Below are 19,401 nucleotides of genomic sequence, written 5' to 3' on the forward strand. Positions count from 1 at the left end.
ATGGCTCCCTGACACTGCATTTTGGATCACAGCTTACCCAGTGCAGTTAACTTCTCCTAAAACTGCCAATGTGAGAAAGGAACTCAAAGAGATTACAATTTAGGGTATAAATAAGATCCGTTGTGCCATAATTGGCAAGCAGCAACAGAGCTGCCTTTTGAGCACTGCATGGCTGCTTGGTGTGTGTGTGTAACAGCGTGGGACTTGGCACACACTTTAAACACCTGTGGTGGTTTTCAACTGTTGAGGGAGCAAGACAGTTAAAAGAGATACTGGGAAGGTGGCAACATAATGAAAAAAGACCCCTGTGTGGGGCAAGTAGTTGTCCTAGCTCCTCTGGAAAGCTTTTCTGGGTTAAATAAATTTATAGAGAGAGTTTTGTTTGGTTTTTTTTTTTTTTTTTGTAGTTTTTTACTTTGTTTGTTTGGTTGGTTGGTTGGTTTTTTGTTTTTTGTTTGGTTTGTTTTGGGTTTTTTTTTTGTTCCTTCTCCCCACCCTGGAAGTTGTGATGATAAATAAACGACTGAAAATTCAGATCATGGGCAACATATTTGTTGTTACTAAGGATCACTTTTGGGGAGCATATTAAGCAACATCTTTCCTAAGCATTGCTGTTATTGCTACGCAGTGGTGTCTCTTCTCAACACACCGATTTCCAATCACTGAAATTTGCCTTTGCATATCTGGGAAAACTGTCCTCTGCAATCAGTTTGGTAGAAATACCAGGAGACAGATAGGCAGAAAGATGTGTTGCTGGCCCCACTTTCAAGAGTGAGACTGAAAGACAAATTCCAAAGTTTTTGAGTTACAATCAGTACACCACTCCTGATGAGACTGGTTGTTATGCAAATCAGGTGCAAGACAACTGTTTCCCTGTCTGTAGGAGTTGCTACAGAAGAGAAGCAAGACACAAGTGTATGGAGGGGAGTATTCTTGTGTGAGTGTCCGGGTGTTTACACAGAGGACTAGTTGAATCCCAAAGGTCTGATCAGCAGGAGGGTGGAGTTTGGGTTTTTTGAGGGGGTAGAGTGTTGGGGGTTTTTTGCACAATATTTTCTATTCCATGTTTTTGTGTGATTTTTAAGTCGTTCCAGTATGAAGTTATTGTTGTGGCTCAGGTTTGGGCTCCTCCCTAAAATGTTCATGAAGCCTGAAACCTGTTTAGGGATGAATGGTACCTCTATTCTTTCTCTGATAGCCAGGTATCTGTAGCTCAGTGATGCTATATTTGTATTCTTTCTTCTTGTTGAAATGCCACTTGTTTCTTATGAGAAAGATCCTGAAATCAGTACCATGACTCAAACAGTAATTTAAATGGGAAATTACGAAGCTTGTTCTAAACACTGCAATGTAAAAATGTTTCAAAAGAGAAGATTATGTTGAAAATGTAGGTAATGCATAAATACAGAGATGTAGGCATAGCAAAAATATTTTATGTAACTGTTTAGACAGATCAAGGTATGGACAGATTGTGTTCAAACTGTCAAAACATATTTTCCTTGTTTTGATTAGCTTTATTCTTAAACGAAGTTTTTGATGAAAAATTGAATTGTTGCAAGGTCCGTGTGCAAATAAAACTCTAAACCAGATGTTTAAACTATAACAAATTGGAATCAGTAGAACAACTCACCCGTTTAATGTTGAGTACTTCAATGGATTGATGGAGTTGGTACCTTGTTCTCCAAAGAACAGAACTCTTAATTTCTTTGTTAATCAGTGTTATCTCATTCATTACTGTTATAATGAGTATTCACAAACAACAAATCCTCTCTTTCTTATCTCTGTCAAAGCATATGGTCCTAGCAAAGGAACCAAGATAACAGTAGCAGAATGCAGATGTCCTCTAAATTCAGGATGCTGAATGGTGTGTCCACAAGAGCTGAAGAGAGCCTTAACAAAACTTAACATTTTAGGTACCCTGGTACTGTCAAGAGGAACTAGTTTTAAAGCACATGTATCCCTCTATGCCTCCTTAGATAACCTCTGAGTAAGCAGACCATTCTTTTAAGGCAAGTGACTCGTGGTCACTCATTTATTCCAAAAGCCACAGCGTATAACAAGGGATAGAACTTCTCAGGAATATTTGGATAAAATGTTTTTCATTAGAAAATGCCAGTCAGTAAGAAGCAGTATTTGTGAGTTTCTGTTTCAGTAGACCTCTTGGTGCAATTTGTTTTAAAAGAAAAAAAATCAAGATTTTCAAACTAAAACATTTCATTTTAAAACCATTTCCAGATTAAGCAATTTATTATTCTAAAATATCAGCTAAAATGCAGCTCAAAAAGAGAACAATTATAAGCACTGGAAAAATCATATAAAAGTAATATTTCATTTTTCTCAGGTACAATTATTATTGTGGGGGATTTTTGTGTGGGTTCTTTTTTCCTGTTGAAATGTTTTGAGTGCTGGGACAGAATGTGGGATGGAAAAATGTTTAAGATTCTCAAAAATTTTAGATGGGTGGAAAATATTATTCTTTCATGACAAAAATTCACACTTTTTATCAGTGACATCCTGGTATACAGACAGGTCAAATCTAGGCTCCCTAAAGACCAGTAGATATGTTTCTCTTGTTGATTTCATTGACACATTAAATGTTTGTCTTTTGTTTGGTCAAAGCATGTTCCTCCATAATAGTTTTATGTGGACCTGCGAGACTAAATTCCTAATTTAAAGTTCCCTTGATCCTTGCACTTTGAACATTGTTAGTTCTGGTGCCATTTATCAAACATGCAATTTTTGAAGTTCCTGCTGAAACTGCTTCCCGAGAGAAGTCTTTTCTTCTTCAGGCCTGACAGTACCATAAATTATTTTAAGATGTTATAACCTTCTATATTTACTAGTGAGTTATACTGCTAGTTAAAAAAGGCTCTATATTTCTGAAGGCTCCTATCAGATTGTTTGCTGCGAGCAACATTGTGGAGAGAAAACCCAGCCATTGGTCTTGAGCTCTGATATCATCTCATAACAAATGGTCTCAATTAAAGGCAATTCAGTGAAGTCTATGGAAATATAGTCATTTATCAAAACCTGAGAAAGCAATGCTTTGAGAAAACATTTTGACTTCACTTTACAAGGTATAAAAAAAAACCCCATGCAACACAAATACAACAGGCAGAAAACAACAGCATATAATACATAGAAGATGTGGTTTTCCTGCGCTTGAAACTTCTCCAACTTCATTAAGATTTTTCCAACTTCTTACTTACAGTAAGCATTTGAATGAATGCTTGTTTAGCTCTAGTCTGTTGTGTTTCTTTCAAATCTATACTTAATGCCACCCTGAGTAAGAACTTACAGGCAAAGTGAAGAACCTGAAAAATTAAACAATTTTACATCATGAAGGGAAACATCCCTCCTGTCAAAACCCAGCTCATTTTTGAAGGATGGAAATTGAACACCACTGCAATTATTACCATAGCATCATTCAGCTCCTTAGTAATCATAAGAAAAGGAAGCTTATGACATGATAAGAAGCAATATTTGCTGTAGTTATCCACAAGTTAATAGCAGTTCCATAAAATCTACCTCAAAATCAATGCCTGTATTTTGGACAAAAATTAATGTGTTACATCTGAGGTATTCTTCTAAGTTACTGTTATTATAAGTTGGTTTGCTACTTCCTTCTCATCCGCTAAATGTCTGCTATCAGAACCATAGATCCAAAGAGATACAAGGGCTGTGAAATTTTCAAAATGCATTAATGAATTGCTGGGGTCTTCTGTGAATGAATCGCAGACCACTGTGCGACTCAGACAGAAGTTTTGTGTCAGGCATTTCTACTAGTTGGGCTGAGAATTGAACTAAATATCACAATATCAGGATCCATCTGCTGGAAATATTCCCATAAGAAAACAATCTGTGAATCTCTGACAGATATTGTTCCCATTTTCAGCACTACCTGAGGGGAAAGGCCGTTGTTCTACTAAAGTCAGGAGGATGCTTGTAGCCATGGGCCACAGCTCTGATCCAGCAAAACTCTGTTTCTTCCCTCTCTGGTGGATAACTGCAGCGTGTGCTTAACACCCACCCTGTAGGATTTGGACGTATGGTGAAAAGGACTTCTTATGAATCAAGGCCAAAATAGCTAATGTTGTATTTAAGGGCCTCACTTTAAGGCAGGCTGTTTGGAAAATGTTTTTCGAGTTCCCTCCCATCCCTCCCCCCAGGCTGCCTGGCTTGTTTTTGGCTGCTGCAGCCAATAAATAACAAAAGTAACAATCATAATAAATAGTAAATATTTAATATTGTAAGAAAAACATTGCTGAGTACACAGCATTTTGAATGACAGATGTGTATTTGTTAGTGATATTAAGTAAATGGAGAGTGCCTTGCAGTTTCTTTAATAATCACAGAATTAATCATACAGATTAATAATGCTGCCATTCACAGGGGGAGAATGATTTCTCCTTAGCACTGCCTTTCTTCTAAGAATCTGTTTGTCCAAAATATGTGGTGTGGACACATGATCAAGTACCTCAGCCTCTTAAAATTGATTTTTAAAGTTTTTACACACTCGGATTTTCCATTCAGAAGGATGTGGACCCTGTGCTGGGAAGCCGAAAGCTGGTACTCGGCCCCCCTGCCTGGCACCGTGAGGATTGCTCATCTGATGCTGTTCAATGGGAGTGGGCGTTTCTCCATGCAAATATCTCCTGGAATATGTGTAAAACGGCAGTATGCAATTAAATATTTTTCTCTTGCTCAAGAAACGTGAAGGTGGTTGAGGCTTAGGAAGCACAGCACAGAATCGCCTTAGGTAATTCTCGATGCAGTATACAGAAAGGAGATGAGCAGAGCGGTTTGCCAAGGCTAATATAACCTGTCCTTGGAAGGAGCACTGCACACTGTCCTTTCCTCTGGCCAGTCTATAAAAGAGACAAACTGACCTATGCTGAGCTGAAGTCAAGGGTAGTATTTTGTGGAGTAAGCTTTTGCAGTTCCTGCGCCATCCCTGCAACTGCAGCTGGTTTCCACATGAAGCTGATGTGCACTGAATGGATGACTTGGTATCCAGCCAGATTCTGAGCAGCAGTGGGTTTAGCATGAAAACAGTGGTTTGAAAAGTCAGGTTGTGTGTTCAAACATCTGTATTGATGCAGCATTTTCTGGGCCATTTAAAGGCCAGTTGAAACTGTATCCAGTAACAACACTGTATCCTACAGGATCAAAGTACCATGTAACACCAAGTACTAAATAAATTATGGTTAGACTGCTGGGAGAGAAAGCAAGGTTACCAGCTTTCTGTGAGAAAGCTTTACTTTGGAGCTAATAGTCTCCAGTAGCTTGGAATGTGGGATGCAACGAGCTAAACTGAAGCTAGTCTTTTATGCATACATTAGGTGCCAGGAGAGTTTTACAAATGCTCAGGGAACCTTGCATTGCCTTTTGAAATGAGGAAAACAAAGTAGATTTCCTTTGAAAACTGAAAATTTCAAAAAATACCCTCTTGTGCTACAGGTATGATGTGAAGCAATTGCTTTGCAGATAAGCCCTTCTAACAACCATATTGAATAGCAAGTCACACATCATGCAGCATTACATCAAAGCAAAATTACCAGATTCAGTATAATTCATCCAGCAAGGACTGATACATTTTGAGATGGGATGTGATCTTTGATGAAAGACTGCATTATTCCTTTCAGGGAGTCCTAGAATAAAACTTATTTAGGGGTAAAAAAATAATAAAAATGAATGAATGAATGACAGCATTTTGTTTGTATTATTCTAATTGGAAAATGTTTTTCACTTAAAAGCTTCTTTGTATGAAGTATTTTCAACCATACTAAAATTGGATTTTTTCACAAATGCAAAAATGCTTTTTTATTTATTTTACTTTTCTTCACCAAAACCTGCATAGAAAATCTTATGAAAAGCTGGATGCTTCCTAACAGAATTTGAGGATCTGAGGAGGGAAAGCAAATTGACAATACTTTTATTAAAATGAAAAGGAAGCATTTCACTTCTCAGACAAAAATGGATTCAATATCATTCACTTCTCAGACAAAAAGGAAATAGCCTGTCTTTCAGTTTTAAATGGAGGTTATTTATCTGAATGTTTGACCAGCAGGAAGAAAGGAACTTGATGTAGCTTCCAGGGCTCCAAAGCATCTCATAAAACTGGAGGAAGTCCTAAAATATCCCTTGATTATCATCACTGACTTCTACAAACAACTCCATCGATGTTTTGTCCATTCTGGTGGCAGTGGGCAAAAATCCAGTGATTCATTGGTATTATACACCCTAATATCCCTTCAGTCCTCCTCATCATTAATTTTCCAGTATCTATTAGTCTCTAAACTCATTTAACTCTAGCGCTAAGTAATGATGTTCTACGGTGAACAGGCAATAGAAAAGTAGATAGTAAACTAAAAGCCTGGCCAAATCTCATTGCAATCAATCAGATTTCTTTTATACCAAAGATCAGTATCTCTGTTGCCTCCCATATTGCCTAATCCCTGACCTGGGCTGTCACCACAGTACATCAGTACTGTCTGTTGAAGGTGTGAACCTGCCTTTGAATCAACAAACTTTGGAAACCACTGCAATGCTAGGTTCTCTCTTGCCTGTTAAAGAGTAGGGAAAAAATAGTTGAGTGGTTGACTACTGCAGCTTTAGAAAGGTGTTTTATTCTTTTATGTAACTGTGGAAAAGCCTAGCTGAATAATTCAAAATATTCTTACTGTGGTGAAGAAAGCAGGTAAGTTGCCTCTATTCACAGTAAGAATAAATCTTAGCTTGCACAGGTCAGACACTGAGATTGTCCAGATGTAATATCTTCTGGGTTTATTATTATTTGGGAGGAAGGAAACCTTGTTTTATCCCATGCAAAATCTGAAAGTTGGAACAAACACTGTTTCATTTTCCTGAAGAAAAATGGGAGGAGTGAAAAAAGAGGCAGAATAGAAGAGTTGGGTGTGGTCCTGTTCCTGACAGACCTCCAGAGTTGATTTTGAATTACGCGAATTTAGAAGATGTATCCTAACTTCAGCCCTGTAATGCTTCAGCATCGTGCCTCAGCTCCCTCTGAAGTGAATGAAGAGCACAGATTAATCATTCAGTGATTGTTCTTATCCTGGCACTGGTGCATATACTGATTATAAAGTAGGTACAGGAAAACCTTCTGAATTGCTCCTTCTTCTCTTCATTGAATACAGTGAAAGACTAGAAAGCTTAATTGGCCTGGACACCTCTGTCTTTAGTGGCAAATGTTAAATGAGATGAATGCAGCTCTTGCAATGTTTAGTTTTTCTTTGGTAAAATTATTCCTGTCACAAAGGGTGACACCACCATCTGGCTAGCCACCAGATTTTTGGAAGCCTGTAACTTAGGTTAGCGATCAGATGACAGACTGGCGGTGTCTTTACAAAATTATCAGTGCAGAGGGGTTATTCTAGGAAGATCTAGCTAATGCACTGTGGTGGTTTCACCCTGACTGGGGCCAAATCAGCAAATACCACCAGATTTCCTCTAAGAGTGGAAAACTTCTAGTCATTCACTGCTGTAGAAGGAAAGATTTCTTAAGCAATAGGTATTAGGGGCAGAGCAAATATGGGGGACATTGCCCTCAGCATATGTGGGAACACAGAAAAGCTCAGCAGTGTCTCACATGCTAATTGTAATGAGAAACTAAAAGTCATGGAAGAAACAATGAAGTTCTAGGGAACTTGCTCAAAGTCATGTTCTGGGAGCAGCAGTACCCAGAGTTACCAACAAGACTTCAGGTCTACTTCTCCCTTTGCTCAGACTCCTTTAATATTCCTTTTGAAAGGTCATCCGGTTGTCCTTATATAAAACCACCCATGGTCATATTCCCTGAACAGCAGGTAAAAAATTACCTGTTTGACATCCTTCCAGGAATGGACAACATTTATCTATTATGGTGACAAAGCCAGAACAGCAATCTGAGGAGACGGCAAGAGAATTAGAACTTGACCAGATCCAAAGGTCTGGGCATTCCCCTCCATCATCAAATGCTCTGTTAGCAAAACATGAATAAAACTCTGGTGCAGTGAGAATTTACCACCAGGTCTTCTTTTGTCAGTTCATGATCATGTTCTTCCTTGCCTTAGCCTGTCTGCTCTTGAGAAATCTATTAACATTACTGGAGATCTATTAACTGAGACCGGTGGCTCAGCCAGTGGGGTAGTGCAGCAGAATGCTGTGCTGGCTGTTGCCCAGGAAGCCCACTGGTCCCTGAAAAGACCATGCAATTGCAATTGCATCTCCCCAGTTGTGAATTGAAGGGTTTGTGGGCCACCTTTTCCACTTAGCTTTTCTAAATCATCAGTAGAGTTCTGCATGTATTCATGACCTCTCCCATGAGTCCCTGAACAAACACATTAAGCTGCTGTAGAATTTCCCTAGGTATGCGGAGAGGAAAATGCCACAGACCTTTTCTGTTTGCTTGAGAACAGCCACACAATGTTTGGTTGGCACTCGTTTTCTCTGCTTGCTTGCAAAATTAATGAGCCCTTTTCATGTACTGTATTTTCCCAGATTATGCAGATGTAGTAGGTGCCAAGTCCTAGTCCATGTATCCACATACGTCCATGAAACTAATGGATGTGTGAAAGCCTCTGCAAGGAGAGGTTCCGAGTCCATGGAGATGTGTCCTGCCTTAGCTCAGCGAAATTAACTATGTCTTCTTTTACACAAATGTCATGTGACTCAACTTGATTTCAAACTTAAAATGCAAGGTGACTCTGAACAACCACCATCAAAGGAGAGTTCTCTGGCTCACAAAAATTAAGGGAATAGTTGATTCATATGAATGGCCTGTTGTACGTATGGTTCTTTAAGCTAAGTAGTGTGGTAGCTCAGTATCCTGTTTCTGTATTCAGGTGTGAATACTTGATGAAAAGTAAAAGAAATAGAAAATCTGAAGTTACTCTTCCCTTTGCTCTGTCCTTCCAGCTTTCAGCAATCCAATAGTTTCAAAGATATTTTGTCAACATGTTCCATTCAGACCATCGTTTTAATAGCAGTTGATGAGTTCAGTCTCCATGCTTCTGTCTAATCTGTCTAATCTCTGTTTTTAATTTAGGCTTCAACCCAAACCAGCTAGATGAGCACAGGTAAATCACAGACATCCAGCCTGGTCCCTAGAATATCATCATGCAGGTGTATCACACATGATCTGCTTTGCTATGTGGCAGCTTCTTTCAGAGGCTCCTCTGCTTTCAATTAAGCAATGTCCTCAGCAGAGAAATTTTGGGAGCAGGATCAATTGCTCTCCGTTTTCAGAGCCCGAAGTTGCTTTGATAGCGCTGATGATGGTTTGTTTGTGGGTTCACAACGTAAGAAAGTCTGAAGTGAGAGTAACTCCAGATCGGTGTACACAGGTTGCACACAGCTCCTTGTCAGAGCAGATTCAGAATATGCTGGATGCAATCCTATCACATAGGATAGAAATGGGTATAGAGATAGGTTATATTGACTGGGTGGGTATAGCGACTGGAACTCGTGGTATCCACTCCCTCTCCAGCTCTTCAAAGTGCTATGACAGGCTGCGTGGAAGCAGGCACACATCAGTGATGCTATCCAGACCTTGAACTACAAGGTTCTTTAGATCCTTATCTCTCTTTTCTTTTTTTCCCTTCCCTTTGGAGGTTAACTAATCATCTTGGCTTATCTGAATGCAGGACTGCAGACACAAACCTGGAGTAGCTGTGACATTTTAAATGAAATCACTCCATTCTTACAACCAAAACCAAACCCTGAAAATTTCTCCCAGATTTCTGGATATTTAATTTTTTTAATTTATGCTAATGTATCCGATTTATGCTCCAGTTTGCCCTGGCATTATAGTGGGGAAATGGGGGACATTTGAAAACATTTTTGTTGACTTTTTTTCCCAAGGCTCATGAGACAATTGCATCACAAAACATTGCTGTGTCTTCATGAGCACGGATGTTAAGAAGTAACATAGCAGCAACAGTTACTTCAGGCTCCATATGTTCACCATTGTGCAAATGGATCCCTTCAGAAAGAACTTATCTGCACAGATACGTGACAGAAGAAGAAAATACAGACAGATAAAGTCACTGAGTGTGTATAGCAGAGGAATAAGAGAGCCAGATACAGGGTACAGAAATCCTATTTCATAGTCTGTCTCAGATGATACTGCAATTTCTCCTAATACTCATCTAAGCTTAGACAAAAGGTTTGATTTTTGAGAGGTCTCCTCCCAGATTTTTGAACCATCCTTCAAATCTATCTAAAATTTTACTTCCATAGTGACTGACACTTGCTTCACTGCTATGTTACTTCCAGCTCTGTTTCTTATGATGCAAAAATTGAAAATATACAGTTAAATGTCTGAATGTTCCTTTTTTAATAGGATCTAGATTAAATGACAGTAACAAGCATTCCTTTGTGCACAGTTCTTCCAAGAGAGTAGGAAAAGTGGTACTAAAAAGCCCTCTCTCAAAAACTGTAACTTCAAAGTAAGGTAGAAGGCTCATTGTGGTTTCATCTTCTTCCAAGTGCCCTATTAACTCCATTAAGCTTGAAACCCCAAATCATTCACTGCTTCTCTGATCTGACCAGCCAAAACGCTACCCTTTCTGCTGGCTGGCGTGGAGCCGGCAACAGCTTTTTTGCCTTTTGCTACATTTTTATAATTCCATTTACCCAACACTATTCAGCATAAAGGAGCAGAAACGGAGTTTTCATCTGCTTTGTTCATTCGCAACAAAATTGTCAGCCAGTTCCCAAAGCCCTTCTGTTTAAACTAGTTCATTAAAACAAAGAACTACATAGGATATTTTCTATGTTCGTAGTTGTTTTGGAGTTGCTGCAGAAGCTCCTATGGGGAAATTGTCCTGACATCTTTGATGCAGAAAATCTGCAATATAGAGATTATAAAGTTGATATTACAGAACATCAGCTTCTTCTCTAGTGATTATAAAATAAACAGTCTACCAAAGCACAGGGAACTCCAGAATTCCCCAGAGCTCTTCATGGTAGACTGTAAAAATAAATAATCCCGACCAACACACACACACACAAGAAGTAAAACTCTAACAGATTTAATAAAGAAGCCATAAATCGTTAGAGGGAAACACAGAGGATCTGCATGTTTAGATTTTGCTTCCTTCTGAACTTCATGGTACCCGGTTGTCATGTCTGACTCTGTCTTTACTATTTTAATTGATCTTTTCAGCTATTAAAAACATATGATGCCACTGATGCAGAATCATTTCAAATAATTTCAGCAGACAGAATAACTTTTTTTTTTAATGAAATAGTATATATGGGCAAATATTTGAGGTTTTATTAACAATAATTAATAGGATTTGGTGTACGTTTTTTACATGATCTGTAATCTCTTTTTACCTTTGGATCACAAGCAGCAAAACATTCTCCAGCAATCTGTCAAATAAATATTTCAGCTAGTGCTACCAGCTATAGGTGGCTGAGCTCAGCCCACTGTACCCTTCCTATACCTTTTTAATGCTTTTTTTCCCCATGTTAATCGGGTCTGCAGTCTTCCTTGTGCTGTTTGCTTAGTGATTTCATTTCTTCCTTTCCAATCTCTTCTGCAAACTCATTTAGCTAGTCTACCCTCTCACTATTCTTGTCTCCACCAGTACTATCTGTTCCTACTCGTCTGCTAAATCAGTAAATAAGTAAACAGTTGAGAGCTGTGTAAAACAGAAGTTATATGATCAGCTTTCTGTGAAAAAACAATGATCTCTTCTCATATTTATTCTCACCTCTCTTAGCTCTGAAAGTCCATTATGGATAATGATAGAAGAAATTGAAATAGCTTAATATTGTTTAGTTTAGAGAGGAGCAGAGTTAGAAAAATCACAATATAGGGAGTCATGACCTGAGGAAGGTAAATCTGACATTCTTATTTACTCTCTCAGAACAAAGAAATTATTCTGTCCAGATGTAAAATGCAGAGGATGAATTACTGCTCCACAGAGCACGCTCTGGGGCTCACTGCCACCAGATATTGAGGGCAAGATAAAAATGCTGCTTGCAGAATTAGCCAGTATAAACATAACACTATGAAGAAAGAGAAATATGGCAGCAAGCAGAACCGCCAGCAAATGTAGGAGATGTCCCTTTATTTATTACTGGCTCCTCTGGCCTTGGCAGTTCTGCTCACCCACCTCTTGCTGGACTCTGTACCTGTAACCAGACAGTATTACCCACAGGAAGCTCAAATTCCCTAAACCAAGGTGAAACTAAACTCCAGGTTGTTGTCTTTGGGATCATGCATTTCCCAAAGAGGTGCAGACAAATACTTGGAGGACTGCTCCCAAGAAGCAGACCCATCTTATATTTTTCTAAGCCTCTGACTGTTTTAAGAAACATAAGGAGTTGGAGGCTGTGGTCTGTGGCTTAGCATGCAGAGGTGTCCATCGGTCAAAGCCTAAGAGGACACATAGACTGACTCATGTACTTGCATTCCCCAGGTGCTTCACCAGTTGAGAGGCAGTGGGCAGTGACAAAGCACAGAAGCCTTTGTATGACTTCCAAACGAATACAGGACTCTGCTCTGAAAAGTGATCAGTCCAGTGTGTCTCATGGCCATTAAAACAATCACAGAAGAAAAAAGATTTTGAGAAGGAAATCCATAATTCATGTGCTTCTTAAGATTTGATTTTAAGGAACTGGAACATGATATTGTTAATATTTAAGATAATATTTGAAGATGAAAGGTTCAGGTGTCTGAGATAGATGGCCTTAGATACCTGCACAGGCTGCACTCAGCAGAAAGATCTGTGAATTTACATCTACTACAGCAAGTCAGCTTATAAACAGCTACAACCGGGTGAAGAGTTACCTTTGATTTTGCATTGGTCCATAAACTACTAGTAAAACATCTGTGAAATTTCTACCCTTAGTCTGCCTTTTCAGTATATCAGTCCTATTTTATAGAAGGGAAAACCCCCAAAAAACCCCTAAACAACCTCTGAGTTACAGAGAAGAAAAAAATCAGATAGTCTACAAAGAAATGAGAGTACGATTCAATATGAATTGATTGCATGGGGTAGCATCAATTTACATTAGCACCTAATGGTGTTGCTCATTTACAGGATTCTTACAAACCTCAGAATTGGTAAATTCTTTCCTAAAGTTTCAGCTTCTCATATTTTTCCAGAATCAAGAAACTACAACGTTTTGCAATTTGATAACAAAGTAGAACCAACACCAATAATGTGCACTGGTAAAGGCTAAGATGTCCATCTAAGAACTAGGCACTGAAATCTCAGTCAGTGATTTTCTTTTCTTGAAGATGTAGGTGGGGTGCCACCTCAGTGTTCAAAAGAACAAAAACAGAAAGAAAGAAACAAAAATATATAATATTTTTCTCCATTAATCTCATTTTTTTTTCAATTGTTCTCCAAATAAGAGGGCAACAAGATGTAACTTCATTTTACCCTGCTCCAGAGATCCTCCAGAGCAGATGTCAGTGGTATGAACCCAGATTTAGCTCTTCCAGCTTCTACCTAAAATGCCTGGGTTTTGTAGGCAAGCTTGAGACCTGCACCCCTTACTGTTAAAGCCACAGTCAGGCTATTGATTTCAAACCCCCCTAAGTCACAGTTATTACAGCATGCTTTTACTGCAAACCTTTGCTTTCCACCTACATCCATTTGCACTGAAACTCAGATTTACCATTATTCATCTGACACTTTCTAACTTACCCATTGACTGCTCCAGTACCTAAAATATGAAGTCTCTACAGAGTTCCAGATTAAATGCAACCAATACTGAAAAAAAGCAATGATGTGCTCACCTGCAGCCATGCAAATGACAAAGGCATGAACCTTGGACAGTCTGGAGAGTTTGGATAAAAGTTTGGGTTTTTCCATCCTTTCTCCTGTTATGTCATATTGGCATTAACCATTTTGATTCACTCTGTATCCATCATCACAGTGATTGTCTGAAAGTTTAGAGCTCAGATTAGCAAACAGCAATTACTTTCTAAGTCTTCCCCAAGTAGTTAGAAATGACTAACAACATCCACAAAGGGTTTCTACATGCCTGCAGTTTCTCCCTAGGCAGATACTTCAAGCTTCAGTTTCAAGTCTGACTACAAAATACCTGTCATCTAACTCTAGGTCAGATCTCCGAGCTGAATAAACACAGAGCCTGAAAAGCCTTGTACTTCAAGGCTTTTTATTTTTTTTTATTTCCATCTCTCCTTACACAGGCCATATCCCTGTATTAGTTACACTTATTAAAGTCTAGAGCACCACTATGTAGTCAGTGGAATAATCAAAGATCAGTATCACCGTAGCCAAGAGCACAATATAATTTGTTATTTTCTATTGACATAAGAAGCACCATGAATATTTACAACACTGAATAAATACACTGCACTTAGATAGTGCTACCCTGTATTTCTAAAGTGCACTACACATATATAAATGTGCACAGCATAATAGTTATAAAGAACAGCATTCAATTCTAATGCAGAACAACTCAATATATCAGGCTGTTTGGAAAACTGCATGACAAAATTGGAAAGATTGTTGGAGAATTCTGGTTTATTAAATGATTTCCTGGGCTTGTATAAGCAAATGCATGTAGCCAGGAAGTTTCAAAGATGAAACCTCTCATGAATTAGTCCAAATTCTTTAATAAGCCTAACAACTTCATAGAGAAATTCTCAGACTGCTAAGGTTCCCATTCTTTTTTGTTTTTATTCTGGGTACTGGCCTCTTACTTTTTATGCAAATATAGATTATTATAAATACAGACACATACACTTGCACAAAGATTCTTAATAAAAGATGGCGAAGAAAAGCTTTTATGAAGGTCTGTGTGTACAATTTATAGCAATATACCAAATGAGAAACAAAAAGTCCTGGCAAGAGTTCCTTCCTTCATCTGTTTGACAAGAACAAAGGAGATAGCAGAAGATTACACACAAAGGAAATTTTAAATGCAGAGTGCAATCTCTAAAACTAATCTTAAAATAACACCTCACTTGTACAAAGGAGACAATTCAAGCCCTACTTGAATAATCAGGTGTTCATTTTAAAGAGGGAGATGGTTATCTAATGATCTTTCTCCCCCAAAGTAGATTATCTGACCTCTGTGAAGGATAATCCTTTGGTTTCTCTACAATAGCAAAAATTTAGGCAACTGCCCAGGTTGGAGGGCTTGGGGGTGGGAGAAAGAAAAAGACTGTTCACTTAAAGGGAGCTGTCTGTAAGGCACCAGGACATGAGTAGCAGAAGGGGCAGCCAGAGTGGACCTCTCCTTAGACATCCACTCCGTCTCAGCTCAGCTCTGTTGCAGGCCCACTGCTGCAGCTGGGAGAAGTGGATTCTTTCAATCCACTGAAATATCCAACAGTTTTGAAAACTTGAATGATGCAAAGACAGACCAAGCTTTGCTTCTCATAAAAACATGAAATGTCTCTTGATGCCAGAGCTGACAGCTGATGGAATTGGTGGATGTCAAAGGCTGTTTTTCATTCCCCCTCATCCCCCCAGCTCTGCTCTCCCCGATCCCAGAGGACGTCCTTCTCATGGCCTTTTTTCTCCTGAGCAGTGGGGTGGTGCAAAGCCCTCAGTTCCCCTCAGTGAAGTCTGGGAACACAGCTTCATTTTCAACTTTCTAAAGCTGGCAAAGAATGGGCCACAGGCTCAAAAGATCAACTTCAGCTTGTCCCAAGATACGTGAACATTAGGAGATGCTGTTTACTGACATGCTGAAATTGTTTGAGGAAGGAAGAGTTACTGCAACTTGTTAGACTGCTTTGCTTTTTTTGCTGGGTGGGAAGAGTGTTGGGAGTTGGAGTAAATTACTTTTAAAGATCTCTTACAACCCCAACATTCTATGATGCTAAGAGGTTCTCTGCATGGCTGTGTTAAAGTGTTTTTAAATGTAGTGGTAATGATGAAGATTCTTATGGAGAAGCTTGAAAAAATGTCTGCATATAACTGATATCTTTGCAGAAGCTAGTGAGAGCCTAAAACAGCACCTCTGAGTGGGAGGAACTGATGTTGCCTCAAAACACTTCTGGACTAAGGGCTTTTCACAGCACTTGGTGAAATTCTGCCTATTGCAAGACTTGCTGCCCACACTACTACATGGCTTGTACCTTGCACTGGTACAAGGACTTCCAGGATCTGTAGTCCAAGTAGTGACGGTTGAGCTTTCTGTCCTCTTGTGTGGTCTCCTCCCTCCTTAGAGGAAGGGATGAAGGCCCACTGGAAACCTGTCTGTGTGGGGCATGTGCTGTACAGGCTATGCCTGGTACTCCAGTGCCTTAATACACCATGTTGTAAGACATGTCACAAGCTATAGGGCTGACTAAAAGCCTAATTTCCTTGTTTGATCAAAGGATATGTCAGTCCCAAGCTTTTTTAATGTTAATGTGGTCATAAATAAACATGATCTTCCAGATTTTATTAGTGATGTTTGAAAGTTTAGTAACCCCAAATCTGTAGGGAATGGATTAGCATTCCCTAATCCGCTTCAGATGAAATGAGTGGGGTAAATTCTATCCACTTCCCTTAATGGTTTAATTGAGTCTGTTTGAAGCAGATTAAGGAGAGGTCATGCAACCTTAGTGTTTAGCAGAGAGACAGTAAGAAACATTTAATAGTGATTTGCAGAATGAGCATCTATTTAACTGCTGCGCTGATCAGAGAGTTCTTTTGGTGAAGAGGAATCTGGATTGCAGTCATTTTCATATTAACAGTTTTAATAGTTTGAAGTGTGAGATAGTTGGCCCTCTTGTCCTCTAGTCCTTTACAGTCTGGCCTCTATATTGCATCTCTTACCAGCTGAGGACAGGCCAACTCACTGTTCCCACTCTGTTCTGTGTCCATTTTACTCGTTTTATTTTCAATCAAGAATTTATAGTTTTCCTGCCATTCTGTCCTTCTGTCTGGGAGGTTTCCCAAGGAACTCACAAAGCTGCTTCATTGTCCTTTGTCAGTTCCTCTGTAAAAATGTTTCTTGGACACCCAAAAAAATATTGACAAGAAGTAAACTGTGAGACCATGACTTATCTTATTGTCAAATACTCGGTTGGATTCTGGTTTCCCATTCACCTATTTATTTATTATTTTCATGAAATAGGAATGAATGTCTTCTTTTGGTTGCGTATATTTTTGTTGTGTTCACAAAGAAAAGCCCTACCTCGAGTCTGAAATTTATGAAGACTGTGATAATACTACATAATGATCAGGAGAGCATGAAATGCTCCATACCATTTATTCTCCATGCATCTGGGATCTCGCCATGGGGATATCAGAAGAGCAATGCATGCATTTCACATACTGTTTCTATTTGATGTTCCAGTAGGGTTTTTTTTGTAAGAGCTGGATTGTTCAGAAAGCATTTCTAGCAGACAATGCTAAAATATTCACCAGTCTCTTGATCTAATTCAAACTCACATTTGCAAATTGCTTTCTTCCTTCCTAATTCTAAATGTCAGGGAGAAAATAATAGGTGTGTGCCACCTTAATATTTGCTGTGTTACTTCTCTTAAAATACTGGAATTGCAATGTATGTGCATTTTTAAGTTTACACCAGTTATCTGCAGTTAAATAAGGAATCTCTATAGTGTTAAAATACCAGCCTGCTGACATGCAAAAATTACTTTCTGCAAACAGTTTATTTGCAGAGCTGTTTGATAAAATTGAAGATTTTCCTGAAACATGAGAAACTGGGATTTTCATGGGTTTAAGCCTATATTACACAGTACAGCTCTGTAAAAAGGATGCCAATTAGACTGCTGGACAGGGACTGCTGAAGATGAAGCTATGTAGCAGCCCAGAAGCATGTTCTTCCTACGTGATTTCTTGTTCAATGCTTCTCTGGGATCTCTGTAAGTCTCATATGTAGTTCAGTATCATTGTTTTTCAATCAATAAAACCATTTATATCAAAGAGCTTCTCCAAAAGCAGACTTTATGATCTTACTGAGACTGGTAAGAGCAATGAGGACAACCTATTATGTTGATGATCTCTTGATCTCTGTTGTAATTACAAAAGAATAGTAACGAACCATGAAGCGGCTTTGCAAGTCAACATCAGCCTCTGTTGCTGGGATTCCTGTTTTGTTTGAGGTTTTATCTTTTTCGATATATTTTGGGAAATGAAAGGAAATTTCATAACTGAAAGGGCTATTCGAAGAGTGAATGGAGTTTTAGCAGAAATTCTGAGAACATGCATAAATAGAATTTCATAAGTAGTCCTGTTCAGTCACATTCCTGAAGTTATCATATGGTAAAGTATATACCCTTAAAGTGGGGTCAAAGAGGAGTTTGTAAGGCAGCCAAGCAGCTGAGGAACTAGACTAGGAGTCAAAAATTCATCATCCAATTTCTCCTGTGAACGAGGCTGGTACTGCAATGCTGTTCTGTTTGTTCACCCTGATCCTATTCCTCCTGAAGTCAAAGTGGGATCTTTAGACAGTAAGCCTTTTTATCCACATGCTTCAGTTCCCTGTGGATAAAACAGGAACAGTGATGTTCTCTGTTTCGGTGTGAAGGATGGGTGCAGGACATGACAAAGTAATATTCAGTTAAACCATTTTAAGGAGACTTACGACCCCTTAAACTTCTAAATTCATGTACCTGCCTCTATTCCTCTGTTACATGAGTCAGTGGGCACGTAAATAAACAAACAGGTACATAAACCTTTGAAATTATGTAAATTGATAACTTAGATTAAATAAAGAACAAAGTTCAAACATTAATCACTGAGAGATTAGTAAGTGATTTGCAGTTTCTAATTATAAAATGGAAGAATTATTTTACTAAAAAAATCCCTAAAGACTGAAGAGTTATTTGCATTCCTCTACTGTAACGCTGAACCTCAGCTGCGTGGTGTGTACTTGAAATCTATGTCTGATCAATCGGGGGACATTCTGATTTCCCAGTGAACAGACTGCCACATTGGTTAATTGATTTGCAAATCCAGTAGCCTGGATCAGCATTGCCTGGGCCACATCAGGCTTTCAAACTCATGTAAAGGTTATGCCTTGCCTCTCCTTTTTGACCGCCAGTAAGGTACTGTGCATGTCCCTCCAGCACCCTGTTGTCGGTGCCACAGATTTTATGGGGCAGTTTTGCTATGCTTGACAGGCAGAGACTTACCGGTGGGTATCTTTACATCAACAAATAACCTGTCACAGCCAAATTAAGAGTGTGGTCTGTCATCTGTGGGGTATCAGGAATCACATACAGTTCACATTCTTGCAACCTCCAAGCTGCTTTCCTCTATTAAAGCATAACAGCATCTGCTAATTCCTGCAGGTTTTTGTAGTCAGCGATACCGGACAGGTGGCTGAGACACAGCGAGTGCCTTTAGCACAATGTCACTGCTGCTGGTGACTGCCTTCTCCATCTGAAAGGAGTAAATTCACTTCCTGTGCTCTAAGGCTCCTGACAGACTGCACTCAGAAATATGG

Source organism: Gallinula chloropus (assembly GCF_964237585.1).
Source record: "Gallinula chloropus genome assembly, chromosome: 5".
Taxonomy (NCBI): Eukaryota; Metazoa; Chordata; class Aves; order Gruiformes; family Rallidae; genus Gallinula; species Gallinula chloropus.